This window comes from Jaculus jaculus, chromosome 4, assembly GCF_020740685.1.
Source record: "Jaculus jaculus isolate mJacJac1 chromosome 4, mJacJac1.mat.Y.cur, whole genome shotgun sequence".
Taxonomy (NCBI): domain Eukaryota; kingdom Metazoa; phylum Chordata; class Mammalia; order Rodentia; family Dipodidae; genus Jaculus; species Jaculus jaculus.
This window is the reverse complement of record NC_059105.1, coordinates 8,393,734-8,411,148: the sequence shown is the minus strand read 5'-3', so window position 1 is coordinate 8,411,148 and position 17,415 is coordinate 8,393,734. Positions and strand designations below refer to the sequence as shown.

The following is a 17,415-nucleotide window of genomic DNA, read 5'->3' as shown; positions in this document are numbered from 1 at the left end:
ATGCATGTGCGTGTGCACACACATACACACACACACGCACACAAACAGTTTTTTTAAAAACTCAATAATTTTTATTCATGAGTCTTACTAGGAACAGTACTTCTCTGTACTTCATTGAAAAGTGCTCATCTCTATATAACTTTCAGGACTTTTAGAGCAACTACTTTGTTTAACAATTTTTTTTTCCCTTAACTTATTTGAGAGAGAGGAAGACGGAAAGAGATAGAATGGCGTGCCAAGACCTCTTGCTACTGCAAACAACCTGCAGACATGTGCCGCTTTGTGCATCTATCTTTATGTGGGTACTGGAGAATTGAACCCCGGCCAGCAGCCTTTGTGAGCCAGTGCCTTTACCTGCTGAACCACCTCCCCAGCCCGGAACTTCTTTAGATGCTTCAATTGGTAAGTGGCTTTGCATCCTTTGATTGATTGTGACAGTGATGGGAGTAATGTTTGTTCTTTCAAGGGAGAAAGTGTTATTTATTTTTTAACTCCTTGATTTCTACTTTTAAAGGAATCACTGAATAGGAGTGGTCTTGGTGAATAGTGATGTCCACTTCCAATCACATTAGTCAAAGAGGACTAATCCATCTGTCAGTAGATACCTGTGACAAGGCAATCAGTCCTCCTGAAAACTGAGGGGGTGACTGAAGGACACAGGGCCTTGGGCCTCAGGTGCAGGAAGTAAGTGGGGCTCTGCCCAGCTGATGACTTTTGCATCACGGATGCTCCTTAGTTTTCCAGCTGTCTTCCTCCTGCTTCTTCTCTCAGCCTCCTCTTCCTACCTCCTCATGATTCTAGAACTCCAAATATCCTTTTATCCCTTTCCCCAATTCCACTTTTCCTAAAGTAGTCAAAGTTTGTTTCCACTATATATCTATCAAGGTCCTTGCAGGGAAGTAATGGCTCACTGTGGCAGAGAAATTAAGAACAGTTTAGCTAAGGAATATTTCATACACAATCCAGGTAAAGATGAGTGTGACCAGGAGGTAATCAAGCACCTCCACCCCAGCAGTCACAGGTTCCACCAAAATTCCAGAATTAAGACTTTGTTGTAATTAACTCCCATCTGACTTTTAAAGAAACAAAGCAATGTGCCCTGTTATGTTCCATGATCACCCTGAGTTCTTTGCAAGGCACAAAATCTGTGAACTTTAGATACGTACATCACATTTCATTTAAAACATCATCATTGGTGCTCTTTCCTTCCTTTCCCAAATTCCTTAAGAATTTGATCAAAAGTTTGATATTCTGCTATCGAGAATGCTTTTTGTATCTATTGAGAAGGCAGTTAGTTCTTCCTGTAATTGTGACCTGGTTGTTTGATTCATCACATGACCACTGCTTTTGGTGAATTTACACAGCTAGCACATCATGTTATGCTAACCATGGAAATAAGGTAGGTACAGGGAGCAATCAACAATTAATTGAGGGGCTGGAGCTATGGCTTAACAGTTAAGGCATATGCCTGTGAAACCTAAGGACCCAGGTTCAATTCTCCAGGTGTAAGCCCATTCTCTCTCTCTCTCTCTCCCTACCTCTCTAATATATAAATTTTAAAAATTAATTGAAAACAAGGAACATTGCTTTCTAAGGCAAGCAAGCTGACTTTCTTTCATATCAGTACCTGAATTCTTTGAGCACAGAGAACAGTAGCAATTGTTACATGGTTATATCATAGTAATGGAGTAGACAAATGGCTGGAGAAATACATGCAATTAGATGACTGCTAAATGCTGATGTTGTACATGGGAAAAATAGTGCATCTCAGTCAGCTAAACTGCTTTCTATAGATGGTAACAAAAACCTCAACTCTACCTGGTATAAGAATAATCAAATTATTGTCCCCTATATCAAGAAATTCAGAGTTAGGATAGGATCCAGCCATAGTACATCTAGACTCTAGCCCAACTTCGTCTTGACACTGGGCTAATAACAAGGCGGCTATAGTCACAATATCACTTGTAGATCCTACAGATCCTTGGCCAGAGGAAGGCGAAAGACAGACTTGTTCTTACGTGTCTGTGTTATGAACTAGGAAATGGCTCCCAGAGGCAGTTACCGGACACCTGTCATGGCTTATTGGCCAAGCATAGGTTATACTCCTAGTTTAGCCCATTCAGGGGAAAATGGAATAGGCTTTGTTCATAGTAGTCATTGGGAAAGAATAGATCTTGGGAGTCAACCACTATTATGAGCACAGAGTGCATTTATGTTTATCTCCTTTTGAAGAGATTTCACATGGAGATCAATGAGTTCAGAGGAAAAAATTATATATATATATATATATATATATATATATAGAGAGAGAGAGAGAGAGAGAGAGAGAGAGAGAGAGAGAGAGAGAAACATGCAATGTTTAGCTAATGAAAGGGCGTGATCTCAGGCCCCCAACTGCAGTGAAAGGAGAGCTCTTATAAACAGATAATTAAGCCAAAAAAGAAGCTCACCACATCCAGGGACCCACGGCAAGGTAAAGGTTATCACAAAATGATAGGATGGGCGTGTACACTTATACAGACACCTATACCTTCCCTTCAGGGATTATAGGCTCATCTTTCAAAAGCACTTAGCAAGAACTTACCCCTGTTATTTTTTTTTCACGTGGACTGTAGACTAGGGTAGCTATAGGCAACTGAAAACAAAGTAATTGCCCACACAGTGTTTGACAGATGACAAAGAGGTCTATTTACCTTCTAAAACTCTCCTTTAAGAACAAAACAAAGTAAACCAAATTTTCAAAATTAAGAATGAACTAGCCATATGCTTAATGGATCACACAGTTAGCTACAGGTTAGGGTGTGGGGTGCTTTGTGCTTTCTCTCCGAACCCTTGTTCTACTGCAAAGCCAACAATGAAACATAGAGCAGTTGGCTCTTTTCTTAGGTCTTAAAAAAAAAAAAAACAAATACTGGGCTGGAGAAATGGCTCAGAGGTTAAGGTGCTTGCTTGCGAAGCCTAAGGATTCATGTTCGACTTTCCAAGTCTCACATAAGCCAGATGCACAAGGTGACCCAAGCACACAAGATGGTGCACACATCTGGAGTTTGATTGCAGGGCTGCAGATCCTGGCACACCAGTTTTCTTTCTCTCTCATGCTCTGTCACAAATTCTCTCCCTCTAATAAAAAAGTTTTCAAAAAAAGGAAATACTCATGGAAAGCCTATATTATTCCATCAACATGTTCACCTTAATTATTATATCACAGAAACTAAGCTCACCCAAATAAAGCAAATTCCTTGGATGGAGTCCAAATATTCTACTGAATTAATGCAGTTCATTTTGCTTCAAAACTTGAAACTTTAATTTCTTCCTCTAACAAAGTAAGGACATAGTCAACAAAACTGAATCTTTTCTTGCTAATTTATGTCTTAAAAACTGTAGAATAATCTGCTTTTTCTCTTTTTTTGGGGGGGGGAAGGGGTGTGAGGTTTGAAGTAGGATTTCAGTCTATCCCAGGTTGACCTGGAATTCACTATGTTGTCTCAGGGTGGCCTCGAACTCACAGCGATCCTCCCACCTCTGCCTTCCAAGTGCTGGGATTAAAAGTGTGTGCCACCACACCTGGTTAATCTGCTTTCTCCTTTTTATTTCTTTATTTATTTTTATTAACAGTTTCCATGATTGTAATCAATATCCCATGATAATGCCCTCCCTTCCCCCACTTTTCCCTTTGAAACTCCATCATATCTCCTTCCCCTCTCAATCAGTCTCTCTTTTATTTTGATGTCATGATCTTTTCCTCCTATTATGATGGTCTTGTGTAGGTAGTGTCAGGCACTACGAGGTCATAGATATTCAGGCCATTTTGTGTCTGAGGGGAACACATTGTGAGGAGCCCTAACCTTTCTTTGGCTCTTACATTCTTTCTGCCACCTTTTCCTGAGCCTTGGAAGGTGTGATAGAGATATTGCAGTGCTAAGCACTCCTGTCACTTCCTTCCAGCACAATGATGCCTTCTGAGTCATCACAAGGTCACTGCCATCTGAAAAGAGAAGGTTCTCTACCAAAAGTGAGAGTAGCATTAATATATGGGTATGAAAATTAAGAGAAGTGCTTCCTGGGCAGTTTGATAAGTGTTCTATATACATTTACTCAGACAGCAGCAGACGTTACACCCCTGGGGCTCATGACTGCCCCTGTTTTAAGTTTTCAGTCTCAGGGATGTATTCCCTCCCATGGAGCGGGCCTCCAGTCCCATTAGAGGGCAGTTAGTTTCCACCATGACAGACATGCCACTATTGCACCAGTTGTCTTATTTGGCCTGGCTGGCAGAATTTAAGACTTGCATTGTCCACTGTTGAATATCTTCACTGGTGATTTTGTGTATAAAGTTTTCATCTTTTTTGTTGTTGTTGTTTATTTTTATTTATTTATTTGAGAGTGACAGACAGAGAGAGGAAGACAGAGACAGATAATGGGCATGCCAGGGACTCAAGCCACTGCAACCGAACTCCAGATGCGTGTGCCCCCTTGTGCATCTGGCTTACTTGGGTCCTGGGGAATCGAGCCTCAAGCTGGGGTCCTTAGGCTTCACATGCAAACGCTTAACCACTGAGCCATCTCTCCAGGCCAGCTTTTATCTGCTTCAGGTACACAGAGATAGTCGTTAAGGGTATAGTAGACAGCTCCACGATGCTGAGATGAACATCCAACCAGACAGCTTATGGGAGGAACACCTTGATTCTAAATTGTGCCCTACTCTTCGGTTACAAAAGTGCATGTGTCTCTGAATGATGGAGAGAGATAGCATAATCAGGAAATTTTCATTTGGGAATGTAAGTTACTACTTCAGGACAAATCTATTCTTTTGTTTATTTTAAAAGCATTCTTATTTTTTTTTAATTTTTTTCTGTTTATTTTTATTTATTTGACAGTGACAGTCAGAGAGGAAGAGGCAGATAGACAGACAGAGAGAGAATGGACCCGCCAGGGCCTCTAGCCACTACAAAGGAACTCCAAATGCATGCGCCCCCTTGTGTATCTGGCTAACATGGGTCCTGGAGACCCGAGCCTCGAACCGCGGTCCTTAGGCTTCACAGGCAAGCGCTTAGCCGTTAAGCCATCTCTCCCGCCCCCAAGCATTCTTATTTTTGAGATGAGAGAAAGCGTGCCAGGACCTCTTGTCATTGAAAAAGAAAAAAAAAAACCCTCTGGATGCATGCGCCCACCGCTTTAGGTACTGGGGAATTGAACCTGGGTTGACAGGCTTTCTAAGCAAGTTCATTGCTTCTTTTGGTGGAGAGTCACTGACTTCCTACAAATAATATGACATCTAAAATGTGGATTCCAGTTGTATTACTTATCTTCTCATTCCTGGGACAAAATGCCTGACAGAAATCAGGTTAAGGGGCTAAGGAATTAATTTCTTAAAGGTATTTTATTAATTAATTAATTAATTAATTTATATGGATAAGAGAGAAAGAGAAAGGGAGAGGGAAGATAATGGAAACACCAGGGCATCTAACCACTGCAAATGAATTCCAGACACATGTGCCACCTTGTGAATCTGGCTTTACGTGGGTACTGGGACATCAAATCTGGGTGCTTGGCTTTTGCAGGCAAGTGTCTTAACCAGTGAGCCATTTCTCCAGCTCAGGTGGTTTATTTTAGGTCAAAGTTCCAGGACACTTTCAGTTCCCAGTGAGGAAGCCACGTGCCGAGTGCTTGTGTTCAGGCACCGTGTTCTTTTCATGCAGTCCAGTACCCCAGCCCATGACTCTCACAGCCGTGGTGGGTCTTCCCACTCCAACTACCCTAATCAAGACAGCAGATCACAGGCATGCCAGAGGCTAACCTGATCTACATAATCCCTCAAGAGGACTCCAGGGCCTGTCCTGTTGACAGTGTAAACCACCACACTTGGTACTTTTACTTGGGTTTACTTCTACCAGGGAAAGGAGGACAAACTGATTGAATGCCTACCACATGTCTGTCTCATGACTCAGGTCTGCCTATTTCTTCTTCACACAACTGTGTGCATTTGAGTGTTATTATTCTATTATTAGCACTGTGGTGAGGGGTACTGAGTTGAAAAAAGCCCAGTGATCCTGGGTGTTCTTGTATAAAGATAGGTAATACCATTACCCATCTCTTGGTTGTGAGAATTGATAGATCTAAGTGACATGCTGTGCTGTTACTCAGTGTTGCAATGACCAGAAGCAGCTTATGGGAAGAAAGGCTTTATCTCAGGAAGATGGTTTTGAGGGGAAGCTTCATCATGGTGGGGGAATCTGGCTCATTTCATCATATACCCACAGCAGAAAAAGAAGAGCGGCCAATAGGCTAGACTTGAGATCAGCGCCCAGTGACACACTGCCAGAAGGACTCCTCTGGCTGGGGACCAGATCGGAAGCTTAATTAAAAACCTGAGGCTATGGGAGACATTTGCATTTTAACCACCACACTCAGCATCTCACAGACACTCAGCGCTTAGCGGTGCCAGCTCCCGTGTTTCATTGTTATCCCATTTTACAGGTAAGAAAGTCATCTCAGAGAGGTTGAGCAACTTGCCATATCTGAGAGAAGTTAGGTATCCTGCTTAATGTTTCTACATAAGTAGATCACAAGATCACCTACTTTCAGGTGTGTCTAATTCCGGAGTCTGTATGTTTCACAACTATATTATTTTCCTATTGAATCATTGACTTGAGACACTAATCCAACTCAACAGGATGATGGGATGAAATGCTCAGTGGGTCAAGTGCTTGCTGTGGAAGGATGAGGACCTGAGTTCCGATCCCCAGAACCTACCTGCAAGCTGGGTGTGGTGGTGCCCTCCTACAGTGTCAGCATGAGGGTGACGAAACATGTAGCTACTCAGGACTTGCTGGCTAGCTACTCTAGCCAAACTGGTGAGTCCCAGTTCCAGAGAGAGACCCTATCTCAATAAATAACATAAAATAAATCAGGTGGGGATGGAGAGATTGCTCAGGGTTAAGGCACTTGCTTGCAATGCCAGGGTTCGCTTCCCCTGTATCCATGTAAAGCCAGATGCTCAAAGTGGCACATTATGCATCTGGCATTTGTTTGCAGTGGCTGGAGACCCTGGTGTGCCCATTCTCTCCCTCTCTCCCCGACCTCCTTGCAAATAAATAAATAAATAAATAAATAGATAAATTTTTCAGCTGGGTGTGGTGATGCATGCCTTTAATCCCAGCATTCAGGAGATATAGGTAGGAAGATTGCTGTGAGTTCGTGGTCAGCCTGTGACTAGATAGTGAATTCCAGGCCTGTCTGGGCTAGAGTGAGACTACCTCACAAAATTTTTAAAAAAATTTTTAATTCTTTTTTTTTTTTGATTTTTTGGTCTTTCAAAGTAGGATCTCACTTTAGCCCAGGCTGACCTGACCTGGAATTCACTATGTAGTCTCAGGGTGACCTTGAACTCATGGTGATCCTCCTTCCTGTGTCTCCTGAGTACTGGGATTAAAGCCATTAAAATAATTTTTTAAAATGTTTTAAAAGCCGGGCGTGGTGGCGCACGCCTTTAATCCCAGCACTCGGGAGGCAGAGGTAGGAGGATCGCCATGAGTTCAAGGCCACCCTGAGACTCCATAGTGAATTCCAGGTCAGTCTGGGCCAGAGTGAGACCCTACCTCGAAAAACCAAAAAAAAAAAAAAAAATAAATAAATAAAAAAAATAAAATAAAATGTTTTCAAAAATAAGGTGGAAGAGCAATTGAGGAAGACACTGGATATTGACCTTTTGTTTCCACATGCATGTACACACACATAAACATGTACATGCATGCACACCACACACACATATACACAAAAACCATTTTTGGTGTCATCTTGAATATTCAGAAGTCAGAAAGTAGATGATGATATATGGATAACACACAGTGGGTCTCTGCCAAGACCCTGACACGTGACCTTGTTGAAGTTTTGAGTAATGGGCTGCAACATGTCGATACCCACAGCTTAGCAAAGTGGATTAGACTAGATAGTAGAGCTAGGAGGTGGCATGAGGAAGAGTGTGAGGCCGCCTGTGCCAAGCATTTTACCTCCCTACTGGATGGCTTCCTCGCTCAGAAAAACAATTGTATCCAGAAAAAGTTTAGTACAATATATAGCAAAAATTTCAAATTTCAATAACTGGAACATAAGACCCTGCACTATATATATGTGTGTGTGTGTGTGTGTGAACTAAATGATATGATGGCGAGTGAATAAGATCAATAAAACAACATATAAAACCCACATGCTAAATAAAGCAAATACCCCTGTGGACCCAATAGAGGATAGGAATGCTGTCGTGCAGTCAATTTTTGTACTATCTGCAACATTTGTATTGCTGTCTGTGTTACTGTGATCTCTACAGATGAAACTCATCTCTGTGTACACAAATAGGTCAGAAAGATTTAGTTACTTGAGCATATTCCTCTCAACATGTTAGAGAAATAAAGTCTCAAGTTTTGGAACAAAATGAATTTCCTTAGCTAACAAAAATATTTAGATATATCTGAGTATCCGACCTATGTTCAGCCAATGCCTCCCCACCCCCGAAACCGCAGCGATGCTTCTTTCTGCTCTGGTTTACCACTCTATGGATGTGAATGTGCTCTAGGTCAGGTTGTGTGGCCCCAGCTCGGAAAACCACAGAGGAGAACATCAAGGTGGCTTAGCTGGCCCGTAAGACAGTCCTTCAACATCAAAATGTTATCTTATCTTAAAAGTACTTCTTTATAATTATTTATTTATTAAGAACACTGTTTTATTTATTTATTTGCAGGCAGAGAGAGATAGAAGAGAGACAGAGAGAATGGGTGTGACAAGGCCTCTAGCCGCTGAAAATGAACTCCAGATGCATGCACCTCTTTGTGCATCTGGGTTTACATGGGTACTGGGGAATCGAACCTAGGTGTCTAGACTTTACAGGCAAGTACCTTAATGGCTAAGCCATCTTTCCAGCCCTACTTATTTAATTATCTATTTAAGAAAGTATGCATCAGCATGTCAGGACCTCCTGCTGCTGCAAGCAAACTCCAAATGCATGCACCACTTGTGCTTCTGACTTTACATGGGCACTGGGGGATTGAACTCCTGGCCATCAGGCTTCACAAGCAGGTGTCTTTAACCTCTGAGACATTTCCCCAGGCACTAATGTCAAAAGTTTAAAGTCATTCCAATACACTGTTGTAGCAAATATAATTTTAATTCTGATTTGGATATTTAAATCAGTCAGAAATCTAAATAGCTGGGCATGGTGGTACACACCTTTAATCCCAGCATTTAGGAGGCAGAAGGAGGAGGATGGCTGTGTGTTTGAGGGCAGCCTGGGACTACAGAGTGAGTTCCAGGTCAGTCTAGATTAGAGCAAGACCCTGCCTTGAAAACCAAAAACCACAACCCCCCCAAAAATCTAAAAATAAATACATAATTTTACTATGAGTTACGTTTTAGCTGAAAGGAAAAGAAAAGAAACCACAAACATGTTGTTACAATCTAACAATACACAGGCTTATGTATTTAGGAGTGCACTGTGCTGATGTCCTCAACTAAATTTGAAATACATAAAGGAAAATGAGATTGGGGGTCTGGAGAGATGACTCCACAATTAAGGGTGCTTGCTTACAAAGCCTGCTAGTCTGGGATTGGTTCCCCAGTACACATGTAAAGCCACATGCACAAAGTGGTACATGTGTCTGGAGCTGTCTTGCATGACATGAGGCCCTGAGTGCCCATACTTCCTGTTCTCGCTCTCTTTCTGTGTCTCTCCTTCTCTCTTTCCCTTTCTCTTTCGCCCTCCTCTCTCATAAACAATATTTAAAAAGAGAAAAATGGCAAATGTTGGGATAAATATAGGAATGGTAGGTAGATACATGATAATACCAACATAATAAAATGAAATTGTAGAATCTAGGTAGTAGTTTTAATATAGGTGTTAATAACACAGTTCTTTCTAGAGTAACTTTGACATTATTCAACAATATGATAGGGGAAAACAGGTATACCTGAATTAAATTACTTAGAGCCAGACTTCATATGAAGAGTTAAAAATGTACTTTTAGGACCAGACATGGTGCACACAGCTTTAATCCCAGCACTCAGGAAGCAGAGGTAGGAGGATCACCATGAGTTTGAGGCTACCCTAAGACTACATAGTGAATTCCAGGTCAGCCTGGGCTAGAGTGAGACCCTACCTTGAAAAATAAGAAACTATAAATAAATAAATAAAAAACATAATTTAAAAAATGTACTTTTTGGGCTAGAGAGATGGTTTAATGGTTAAGGCACTTTCCTGCAAAGCCAAAGGACCCAGGTTCGATTCCTCAGGACCCATGTAAGCCATATGCACAAGGTGGCACATGAATCTGTAGTTTGTTTGCAGTGTCTAGAGGCCCTGATACTCCCATTTTCTCTCTCTCTCTTTGCCTCTTTTTCCGTTATATAAATAAATAAATACGAAATATTAAAAATGTACTTATGTTATTAAAAAAAACTTCACATGAAATTAGTTTGATGCCTGAAAAGGTGAAATTAATCATGACATTGGCTACGACTTTTCTAGTGTCCATAGTACATCAGGAACTTAAAGAGTGCTTCCTGAGTATTATCTAATTTGATTTAATACACATAAGTACCACTTGTAAATGTGTTTTCCTTATTGGGAAGCAGGTGTCAGAGGTCAGGGAATTTGCAAGAGGGATGGGGGGCGAAGTGCAGAGCAGAGCAAGAGGAACGCGGCCACTTGCTGTAGAAAGCAGGCTCGCCAACGGAGACCTTTTGAGAGCTTCCAGCCCGCTTTCTCTGTATCTGCTACAAATTGCATGAAGGGCAGCCTCACAGAACCTCAGGTTTTCTATTCCTCAACCAAGGCTTCCCCGTGTTTCTTCAAGTGCACGGGTTTTGTTGTTATTGTTTACCAAAATGACATCATTTTGGAATTTATGTAGCAAATTTCTGCCATGCACTTTCACTATAATTTATATAGTAGGACTTTCTCTTTACCCTTTTCCAGGTATCAAACATGCCACAAACACACCTTGATGCTATAAGCAGGATATCCTAAAGGGTAACTTATTCTTTCAAATGCACTCCAATCTTGCATATTCCCCTGCTGGAAAGAAATTCATGAAATTTTTGAACTAAATATGTATTACCCCCACTTGAGCAAAAATGCTAATTCTGATAATCCTTAAAATTGTTCACAGATGAATTCCAAACCCACAGCTTTTCTTTGTTTTCAATTTTGGCAGTGACTGACTGACACAGTGCAAGTCACCTTAAAAAAAAAACAAAAAAAAAAACAGGCAGCAAATTGAAAAGCAAACGGCATATTTCGGAGGCATTTTCCATCCACTATAAAGCCCTAGCCTCATAGTATGCTTGGTAGTAGGTTTACTGTGAGCATCAAAGGAAAGACAGTGTACTTATGTGTTGTTTTTAAGTAAAAATCACGGTGAGGGAGATGTTTCAGGACTTCCAGACGCTTGCTTACAAGCCTGCTGACCTGACTTTGATTCCAGCACCCACAGAAAGCAAGATGCAAAGTGGCACATGCTTCTGTAAACTCAACATCATCAACAGGAGGCAGGGCGAGGAGGAGCTCAAAACTCGTGGGCCAGCTACGTGGGCCTTCCCAACTTCAAAACAAGTGAGGTCCTATCTTAGAGAAGATGGCAAGAGAGGACCGACACCCAAGATTGTGCTATGGCCCCTGCATGGGTGCCACAAGACATGCTCACAAGCACACACTTGCACTTTGAAAATGTCAAAAGAAAAAAGAGTATTAAAAAAAATTTTCAATTTATTTTGGCTGGAGAGTTGGCTTAGTAGTTAAGGCACTTGCCTATGAAGGCTAAGAACCCAGGTTTGATTGCCCAGTATCCACATAAAGCCCAGATGCACAAGGTGGCACATGCATCTGGAGCTCATTTGCAGTGGCTGGAGTGGCTGGCACACCCATTCTCTCTCTATCTGCCTCTTCCTCTCTTTCTCCCTCTCTTCTGTCCTTCCCTCTCTTTCTCAAATAAATAAATATTGTTAAAATTTTTGCAATTTATTTGTTTCTTACCATTTCTTATTAGGCACAATTATATGGGTTTAGATGTGATAAAATTGTGAACATCTGTCTTGATTCTTGTGTTGCATGACAGTTTTCCACACATCTGATGATCTACATATCTTCCAAGTGAGGCACTGATTGTCTTTATTATAGATGATCCCTTAAAAGGTGTTTTGCATAACAGCCTTAAAAGACAGAGATAGTGCCTCCCTCTAGAGCAAAGAACAGACATGCTGGTTTTTCCACATGAAAGATTTGGGTTCCTGGACTGGGGAAATGGCTCAGGGTTAAAGGTGCTTGTTTGCAAAGACTGCCCATCCAGGTTTGATTCCCTGGCATCCATAAAAGCCAGATGGACGAAGTGGTGCAAACATCTGGTGCTTGTTTGCAGTGGCAAGAGACATGGTCTGCCCTCCAGCACAGAAGGACAGGTAAGATTTGCATCCCTAACTCCAGGGTTTCTTTCCTGTCACCCAACACTACATGCAGTTTGTTTGAACTCATCTGCATTACCCGCTAGAAAATAGGCTCAGCGCAAATGTTGATGCTGGGTACCGAATGCGGTAAGCCCTCTGTCTACACCCAAGAGTCATCTAACGGCCTTTATCACATCGTGACAGGTGGATCAGCTAGCCAGAGTGATGGTTTATCTTCATTGTCAACTTGGCCATATTTAGAATCACCGAGGAAACCAACCTCTGTGTGTATCTGACAGTCTTTCCTGAGACAGGGAATACCCACCAGTGTGGTATTCAGTGTGGGGGAGCACCATTCTATAGGCTGGGTCCCAAGACTGGGTGAAGAGGAGAAAGCGAGTGAAGCGCTGGCATTCATCCCTGTCTGCCTTCTGCCTTGGCGCCTCGTGTGAACAGCTGCCCCAAGTTCAGGCAGTCACGCCTCCCCCTCCACCATGGGCTGTATCCTGAAACTATGGGCCCCAATAAGCCCCTCCTTCCTCACGTTGCTTTGGTCAAGTGTTTTGTCACAGCAACAAGAACAGTTAACTCATCTACCCGCAAGGAGTCAGCACTCAGCCTCCTCACAGACCTTGACGAGAGGTTTGAAGTCGTGTGGGGTTAATGACTCTTTCCCTTATGGTTCCCTTTTTGCAAAGTATGACCCAGACGTTGTGGAGAATGGGCCGTCACTGTATTGTATTGACTAAGCATCCATACTCTGTAACCAAGCTGGTGGGGTGTAATCTTGGCTAGGGCTTGCTTTCCATTTAGAGTCCCCCCAAAACAGAACCCGAGACAAGCATATGAATGAAATTCTCTTAGGAATCACTATTAGGGAGTAAAGAGTTAAGAAGGGGGACAGAAGGTCATTAAATGGTGAACTGTCAAGACAATGTTGACTGTGGATGGCTAAGGCTTAATTCTAATTAGGAACTCTTGGTGGCCAACACAAAACGTGAACTTCAGAGTGATCCTAGCCGAGGGGTAAAAGAGCTAGGAGATAGTACACCGGGTGCCACCTGTCGTAGGTTGTGGGTTGTTTCTGGGGCGGGGTAGGTGGTGGTTCTAGTTGGGGCTCTCTAACCTGTCCTTCAGGGATGAAGAAGGCTAAGGCAGGTCTGGCCTCTGGAAGTGAGGTCTGGCCCTGCACTATGAGGATCAAGCCAAGGAAATACAGTTGGCTCTCCCTTGGCCTTTGTTCTGGGTGCCCGTTAGCAGGGTCTTCTCAGGAGGTTACCTGAATCTGCTTATGTGCCTATTTCCTCGTCTGACAAGTGAAAACATTAACAGCACCATCACATGGGCTTGGAAACAGGACTAGAGATTAAATGCACAGAAAACTTTACACAGGAATTTTGTAGACATTTGCTACTAGAGGCCGGGCGCTTCTTACAGAAGAATGCAGGAGTTACCCATTGCTTGGTATCTTGTCTGCTGTCTGACACTGGGGTCACATCTTGTTCCCGTGCACCGTGTTGTTTTATCTCACTAACGCCTGCAGTGGGCTCAGAGACTCGAGGGTTCCCGACACGCGTCAGGAGCCACCTACGGCTGCTGCGTGGGAAGCACAAAGAGAGATGTGTCTAACGCTTATTCCTATTGAAATTTCCTTAGAGAATTTATGGGGCCAAGCACTCCTGAACTCTTTAATTTAAAGATTTACTGCTCTGTCAGAGAAACTAATTAAATCTTATTTGAAGTGTCAGTAACACAGTAGCATTAGACTCAAGTTTTTGTTCTACAATAGGAATGAGAATATAAAACAAAAGTGTGTTTTAAATTCAATTTTCTAGTATTATGTATCATTTATGTCAGATTCCCATGAATCAACATGATAGTAACTATGGAATTCACCAAGGTGCTCAGGAATTTAGTAAAGATACTTAAATTTTGATTCAGGTAAAATTGCATTATTAACCAAACAGCACTGGCAGGAAATTACTCTTCATTAGAAAACCCATCTTTATGGAAATCATCTCTGCAGAGGTCTATGCAGTGGCCTTCTTCATACCCTTATTGCTATTCTTTCGTCTTCTGTTTCTTATGCGCGCGTCTGGGCATATGTGCGGGTGCAGGTGTGCGATGTCTGTATGTGTGCGGGTGCAGGTGTGCAATGTCTGGGTATATGTGTGGAAGCATGAGTGTGATGATGTGAACGCAGCCAGAGGCTACTTTGGGCTCTTTCCTCAGGAATGCCATCCACCTTTTCGTGAGTCAAGGTCTTCCATTGACCTGGAGATGACCAGCTAGGCTAACCTGCAGGTCAACAAGCTCTGGGAATAACCTGAGGTTCATCTCAGCACTGGGGCTTCAGGCCTGGAATGGGGGCATCAAACTCAGGTCTTCATTCTTTCAAGTAAGTACTTTACCATCTGAACTCTCTTCCCAGCCCCTGGTCTTTCTATTTTTTGTTTCCTTTCTTTTCTTTTCTCCTCCCTCCCTCCCTCCCTCTCTCTTTTCTTTTTTCCTTTTTTTTAGTGACAGCTTCCATACTGAGACAATAAACAATGATCATTCCCTCCCTTCCCCCACTTTCCCCTTCACAAATCCACTCTCCATCATATTCCCTCCCTCTCTCCATTAGTCTCTCTTTTACTTTGATGTCATCATGTTTTCCTCCTGTTATGAGGGTCTTGTGAAGGTAGTGTCAGTCACTGTGAGGTCATGGATATCAGGGCCAATTTCTGTCTGGTTGATTGCATTGTAAGCAGTCCTACCTTTCTTGGGCTCTTACATTCCTTCCCTCTCTCTCTACCTCCCTTCCTCTCTCCACCCTTCTTTATTTCTTTCTTTCTGTAAGTCAATAGCTTTCTTACTCTGCCTTGCCTCTTGACCTCTTATTTAAAGATCTCAGCCACTTTGAAATATCATCTGAGTTTCTGTATTAAGGAAGTTAAGATCTCAGCCACTTTCAAGTATTATCTGAATTTCTGTATTAAGGAAGTTGGCAAAAAAAATTTCCACCAATTCCTCTAATTTTTTAGGGCATTAATTTTTTTATTGAAAACTTCCATAATTATAGACAATAAACCATGATAATTCCTCCCCCCCCACTTTCCACTCTTCATCATATCCCCTCCCCCTCTCCATAAGTCTCTCATTTTGATGTCATCATCTTTTTCTACTGTTATGAGGGTCTTGTGTAGGTAGTGCCAGGCACTGTGAGGTCATGGATATCCAGGCCATTTTGTATCTGGAAGAGTGCATTGTAAACAGTCCCACCCTTTCTTTGGCTCTTACATTCTTTCCGCCACCTCTTCTACAATGGACCTTGAGCCTTGGAAGGTGTGATAGAGATAGTTCAGTGCTGAGCACTCTTCTGTTACTTTTCAGCACTATGGTGCCTTCTGAACCATCCAAAGGTCACTGTCATCTGCAAAGAGAAGCTTCTGTAACCAAAAGTGAGAGTAGCATTAAAATATGGGCATGAACAGTAAGAGGAGTGTTTACCGGGCAGTTTGGTGAGCATAGTATATGCATTTAGCCAGACAACAGTAGTCATCACACCCCTAGGGCTCCTGACCTCCCCATCATAGGTTTTCAGTACCAGGCATGTGTTACCTCCTGTGGAGCAGCCTCAAGTCCAATTAGAGAGTGTTTGGGTTCCCCCATATCAGACATGCCAACATTGCACTTGTTGGCTCATTTGGCCTGGCTGGCCAAACTTAAGGCTTGTATTGTCCCCTGTTGTTTTTTTTCGCTGATAACTTCTCTTTATCCCGGGAGCTGCATGCAGTGTACCAACAGCCATCACTAACTGTGGATGCCCAAATTGTTCTCCTCACACCTTTGAGCTGGAATTCAGATCCACCCCCAAACACATCTTAGGGTTGGACTCCAGGATTCACCCCCAGTGACAGCCTTCTCTAGGAGACTCAAGTTACAAGCTTCATTTTAATAAAATCTGATACTGATAAGTCATTAATGATAAGGGATTTAGCATAGTGTCAGGCACACAAATGTTCCCTGAGAATATAAAACATCTGGTAATCTTCTTAGGGCATATCTCAGAGACAATTACTTAGATATGTTTCTTAAACTACCAAGGCCAACGCTAATATATAAAATCCTGAGCGGATAGTTACATTTGGGGACACACTGTCCATTTCTGACTTTGAGTCTCATATAATCAATGCCTGTGGTCTGATGAGCCTAGTCTCATGGGCTAAGTCTGATGTGGTAAGAATTGTATCAAGTGTCAGGTACATTGTTGGACGTTCAAGGCTTTGTCAGTAATGTTGACTATTTCTGGGCACTAGTACAAGTCCCAGAAAGAAAGATTAGTTACATGTTTTCTTTAGTAATGACATGAGTTAAATAATGTTACCCTGAGATTAAATGTGTCACCTATTCAATAGAGTTTTACAGAAAGCCTCAAAGCAAATGTAGTCTATGAAGTGTACAAACTGGGAATGTTGACAGCTGCCAAGCCCACACAGTGTTTATACAGCTTACACGCTGAGAAAGCACGTCATTCAGACAGTCTGGCCTAACTGTGCTTCCTTCTTGAGAACCTGGTCTCATTGTTTCTGGTAAATGGGCAGCAACACACATAACCCTGCCCTGCTCATAGCAGCCGATTGGTACAGAGATGAAAGAGATGGACAGACACAGAGACAAAGAAGTCTACATAAAGCCAGACAGTAGGAAGCCAATAGGAAGCAAGACAAAGACAGGTGGCCATGTGGCTCCAGCAAGTGAGGATGGAAGAAATGAAAAGCATAAATGTATTTTGTTTTAGTTTAGAGTTGCTTTATGGAGGACCAGCATGGACTAGAATTTGCCATCGTTTTACTGTGCCTGCTCCCCCTCCCTGGGGGGCTGGGCTGCCAGGTGCATGGTAACACACCCAGCCCCATGTCTCGATTTTGAGACCTGCGATTTCTTCTTCTGGTTTGTGAGTGGCTTAGAGGTGCTGCCTACCTGTGCAATAGAGAATCTCGA

At 42.4% G+C, this 17,415-nt stretch overlaps 1 long non-coding RNA gene across 1 annotated transcript in view; it reads left to right on the top strand.

Moving 5' to 3' along the window:
• Positions 1-209: 209 nt before the first annotated feature.
• The window catches only part of LOC123460296, a 41,359-nt gene continuing 24,153 nt past the window's right edge, over positions 210-17,415 (top strand). The window contains exon 1 of the long non-coding RNA XR_006636878.1: positions 210-402. This is a non-coding gene — a long non-coding RNA (uncharacterized LOC123460296). The remainder of the gene's footprint in view (positions 403-17,415) is intronic.